This window comes from Bidens hawaiensis, unplaced genomic scaffold (genome assembly GCF_021521415.1).
Source record: "Bidens hawaiensis isolate Kalapana, Puna unplaced genomic scaffold, B.hawaiensis_p1.1 tig00003988_1, whole genome shotgun sequence".
Lineage (NCBI taxonomy): Eukaryota > Viridiplantae > Streptophyta > Magnoliopsida > Asterales > Asteraceae > Bidens > Bidens hawaiensis.
The window spans coordinates 560,179-565,843 of NW_027491233.1; the positions used below are offsets into that span (position 1 = coordinate 560,179).

The 5,665-nt window shown below is 32.8% G+C and overlaps 1 long non-coding RNA gene across 1 annotated transcript; it reads right to left on the reverse strand.

Annotated features, from left to right (window-relative positions):
* Positions 1 to 4,298: 4,298 nt before the first annotated feature.
* LOC143624862 (uncharacterized) lies at positions 4,299 to 4,885 on the reverse strand. The gene is made up of 2 exons (XR_013152188.1): positions 4,604 to 4,885; positions 4,299 to 4,571 (listed from the first exon to the last, which is right to left on the reverse strand). It is a non-coding gene; the product is annotated as an uncharacterized LOC143624862 (long non-coding RNA).
* Between the last annotated feature and the right edge of the window lie 780 nt (positions 4,886 to 5,665).

Below are 5,665 nucleotides of genomic sequence, written 5' to 3' on the forward strand. Positions count from 1 at the left end.
GTGAAAATGTCGGGTGTCACATCATCCCCTTGTTGAAAGAATTTTCGTCCTAAAAATTGAAATGCTACTAAGTGTTAGTGCACGAAATGGTTGTCCGTAGCATTCGAATAAGTTATACATAGTCTAGATTGTTTATTTATCGTAAATGGAGCATGTGGCCTATAAATAGGTGGTTCCATGCTCATAATTAGTGTGTACATATTTAGAGAGAGATCTAGATCTAAATCATGCTCTCCATAAGTTATTTGCATCCACCATAATGTATTCTTCCATATTTATCAATAAAGTAATAATTTAACGTTTAGATTTGTATTGTATAATCGATGTATCATAGCGGCTAGATCCGTAACGGGTTTCAACAGTGGTATCAGAACAGGAGCTGCTCTCGATGCATCAATAAGGTAAATCTGAGTTTTCGTGTTTTTCGTGTTCTTCGGGTTTTGGTCAGATATGGAGTAATTTAGTGTGTTATTGGTGGATTTGTTTGTGAATTCGTGTTTATTGATGGAAGAAGAAGCTTCCTGTGTAATTTGGTGTTAAGTTATGGTGTATTGAGTGATTCACCATGGAAGAGTATGTTAACTTTTGAATTCGGTTTATGATGATTTAGTGATTGTTAAGTTAATTGGATGATGGATTTGTGTTTAGAATTGAAATCCTCATGTTTCTGTGGATTTTGGTGGTTAATTATGGTGAATTGAAGGTTTCACCATGGAAGAGCATGATATGGGTTAAGTTAATTGATGTTGAATTAATGGTTGTTAAGTTTAATGGTTGATATATTCGGAATCGTGGTGAAAATCCGAGTATTCTGGTAGATTTTCATGGTTATTTATGGTGTTTTGATGATTTCACCATGGATGAAGTTCAAAAAATCCAGATTCCGGCCAGATCTGAATTTTCCGGCGATGTAACAGCTTTTTCCGGCGAAAAACGTTTTTCCGGCGAAGCAGTTACAGATCCAACAACCTGATTCGTTACTGTAGCGATTCGTTATTACTGTAGCTGATTCGTTAGGAAAGTCTAACGAATCTACTGTAGCAATTCGTTATGGAATATTTAAGGAATCAAGTTAATTCGTTAAGGTTATTATAACGAATTAGAGTGATTTGTTAAGCTAATTCGTTAAGGTTATTATAAAGAATTAGAGTGATTCGTTAAGCTAATAAGTTAAGGTTATGATAACGAATTAGAGTCATTCGTTAAGCTAATTTGCTAAGGTAAACATAACGAATTAAGGCAATTCGTGAAGCTGATTCGTTAAGTTAAAGATAACGAATTAAGGCAATTCGTTAAGTTATTTCGTGAAGGTGATTCGTTAAGGTGTTTATAACGAATTAAGGTGATTCGTGTAACTGTTATAGCGAATTGGAGTTGGTAATTTATAACGAATTGAGTTGATTCGTTAAGTGTATAACGAATCAGTAAATGGTTGACGAATGGTGGATAATTTATAACGAACTGAGTTAACGAATGGAGATGACGAACTAAGTTAACGAATGAGAGAATTATTTATAACGAATTAGATAGGCAATTCGTTTAAAAAAAAAAAACAAACAAACAAACAAAATGAAACTGTTTGAAACAACCATAGTGTAATGGCTCGGTATAATCGGCAATAACAACTAACAAACAAACAAAATGAAACTCTTTGAAACAACCATAGTGTAATAATAATGAACATGTCATGAAATGCTACCACCCGCCCTTATGCACAATACGTAACGTTACCGCTACTCGTCAGTTACTTGGATGTGCCGGATCAAATGGTTCCCACTGACGGTCCATGCGCTTACCCAACAGATGTATCTCCCGCCTCGTTTCCGCGTACTGTGCAATAATTTGTGCGTCAGATGCTGCAATCTGTCCTGATAACCTGTTAATGGAAGTTGAAGTGTGAGTGTGATAGTGGTCGATAAGTCCATACAGCCCCTTAAACGACACCTGGCTATGTGATGTGATGAGCCGGTGCTGACGGCTGAAATGATGGGTCGCTTGGCTAGGAGTATGTCACATCCTCAATTTTTGACTAACGGGGTTTTACCGTGAGGCGCGTGACATACGAGGATCTAGCCATGTGTCCTAACGAACAACCAATTTATAATGAAAAATATTTAAATATTATTGCTCATCATAAATGAGGTATGTACATTTACAATAAAGTTTTTACATTTGCGGAAACATATAATTTGTGAAAGCACTTTAAAACCAAGAGTGCTTGTCAAGACGCCCAGACATAACATTTCATTAATGACTCCCAGCATAATTCGATGCTTAGTGGATCCATGCATCCTAGACTCATTTCAACTTCGCACGTGCACCTTAAAAACCTGAAAAAGACATGCTAAAACGGGTCAACACAGCGGTTGGTGAGTTCACAGGTTTGAGTTTAAAAACAAGTTTGTCAAACAAACCATTTAGCAAGTAAACAGTGTAAGTAATAAAGCATGGATAATGTTTGCATTAGTAATACCGCTAGTTAATTAGGCTAGCTATCATGTTACATTAGTGTAGATTCCATTGTGACCGAGGCTGACTTGTTAGTTTGTTTGCCACCCACGGAGTCTAGTATAAGACTATTGTGTTTCTAGTAAATTAGATGCCCGACGACTCCCTCACTCGAGAGCCTCGAGGGGGTTCGTCAAATCCAGTAGTACTACATTTCGTTACCCAGCCAACATACAATTGTTAACGTTCCAATGTGCATGGGGGACTTCAGTTTAAGTTCACTATGTATACATGAAGTATTAAAAAGTCTACAATTATCCAAAATTTTGCATGTTGCATGCTTTCTCCCCCAAAAGGTGTAAGTAAAAAGTGGGGCAGTGAAACTCACCTCAAATGCGGTTCAAATTTAAAGTTAACTAGTTAAGTCAAAGTTGTTCTAGTGCTTAAGTCATACAAGCACTATAAGTATTTGCTAAGCGATTCCAAGAACCCTTAGTATCCAACAATTCCATTGTTTATTTGAGGTTTGACCAAAATTTTGACTTTTTGTTGACTTTGAACAAAGTTTGACTTTGTTGACTTTGACCAAAGTTTGACTTTTCGTTTGACTTTTAACTAATAGGTCCAAGTTGTTGACCGTTGACTAAAAAGTCCAAGTCTCGATGACCGAAGACAAAAATTTGAGTTTTGTTGACCGTTGACCAAAATCTTGACCTTTGACCATGTGTTGACCGACGGTCCGTTGGTGACTTTTGACCAATTATCTAGACTTAGAATGATTACATGATTTTCCTAGTCATAATTTAACAAAAATCAAGTAATGTGCACTTAGCCACTTTTCATACAATTTTTATGACTAAGTTCAACTTTTACCACTTTAAATACTTCACAAGTAAGACCAAAGACTTGGTCAAATACTTCTAAATTGATCAAGAAAGTCAAAATTCAATTTACTACAACCATTCTATTACAAACTACAATTATTTTTACTAAACAATATGCTAATCATTATCAACAAGTTTTCAATCATCAAAACTGATTTTTCCAACCAATCAAAACTTGTAATTAAATTACCAAATAATTCCCACATACTCTTTTAAGTATTATGTACAATATATACTTTTCTTGTAATTTTTAAATTCTAACAAACACACATAATATTCATATTCTACAACAACCTATTTTTTGTCTCTATTTTAACACAACAATATACAAATATTTGCCACAAATTCCATATTTGTCCGATGGATGCACGACCAATTGGATTAGATTCCTGCTTCAATTTATAACATTTCAGAAATGTAATAACACCAAAATATATTTTTAATCTCAAGTTATACAATTTACAACACAGTTTAAAAACTTTCTCTTTAAATCAGGATTGCAACCCGATTTTGTAAATTAATAAAAACTAGTCAAACAAAGTCCAAAAATTACAATTCTTGACTTTTTGAAAACTAGACTCAAATTAATTATCCCTAGTTTCAAAAATCAATTAGAAACACCAAGGTATCAACAAGTTATACATTCTACAATATAAAACACATAATCTGTCAACAAGCAAATCCAAACCAAAACTCACAAAAATCATGATTCCTATATCTTTATGATCTTAAATAATCAAGGATACATTTTATATAATCAAAAATCATTTTTTCATTATTACACTGATTTATAAAATAACGTTTAGACACAAAAATTTTTCCATCCTTTCTTTTATAACAAGACACAAAATTTCTTTTAACAATCAACCTTGATCATCCTTGATTCATTTTCACAAAACTGATTATTTGGATACTAGGTTTCATGAATAAATAATCAAAATATAAACAAGAACATATACTAAACTAGAGAAAGGATCAAATAAGAAGTTTGGTTTTCCTAAGAAGGCTAGGAAGGAGGGTATTTTAGTCTACTACCTTAATATTGAAACCCACTTAATTTAATTTCAAAAACCCACTTAATTAAAACCAACTTAATTAAAACCCACTTAAATTTTCAATCATCTCCTACAACCACCGCCACCCACCGCCACCACCTTGCCGGAAAAGTCTTCGGAAATTTTGCCGGAAAATAAAACACTATGAAAAAGACACAATGTAAAAAACACAATAGAAAAAACACTATGAAAATAAAAACACAATGACAAAAATACTATGAAAATAAAAACACAATGACAAAAACCCAATGAAAACACAATTAAATAACACAATGTAAAAAACACAATGCAAAAAACACTATGAAAAAATAAAACACAATTTTGTAAAACACAATTATGATAAAACACACCTTGTAAAAATCCATGATTTTTTTTTATTTTTATAAAGCAATATGGTACTCATATAAAAGATTAAAAAACACTCGTTTTTATGGTGAAATTGTTTTGAAAAAAAAATGTTGTATGAAAAAGTTATGGACGTTTTAAAATGATGGGGGAATTTGACATGTGTCTTGCATGTGGAGAGAGAAAGAGAGAGTCAACAAATGTGTTATCCCTATTATGCCCTTGATGATCTCTCTAATCAAATTTCAACCATTCAATTCTCAAATAAATAGACAAGATTATTTCCTATCCTTCCTAGGAAAACTAATCTTCTTATTATAACTCAACCCTACTAAACTATACTTACCTATTGCTTGATTAAAAAATCCAATACCCTTTCTTCCAAGTTCACCAAGTTGTTTATGATTTTTGAGAAAATAAAATGTGTGTATGTGTGTGTGAAGTGGACAACCAAGGAGAGGGAGGAGGAAGGACATAAAGGTCATAACCCCCTCATCATTTACACACTCATTTACCTATCATTAAGTTATCATCAATACAATCAAACTTAGATAACTTTTATTTTATTTATTTGTGACATGTTACATTCCTTAAAACATTTTTTAGTAATCTTTTGGCCTAAGATTTAATAGTTCATTTAGTTACTTGTCATGTAACACATCATATGTTGTATTATTCCAATTATTCAACTCTCTTACAATAACATATAAGTATATAACAACTAATCATGTAACACATTAGGCATGTAACACAAATCATGTAACACATTAGGCATGTAACACAATTATATCTATCATATATAATACAAGTAGCATATCATGTTTAACCTAACATATGTGACAAGTTTACTATTCTAGTTACCAACAACTAGTTACTCTTACATAGGTCACCAACGACACGACTGACTCAATGTATGCATACATGACACTACAT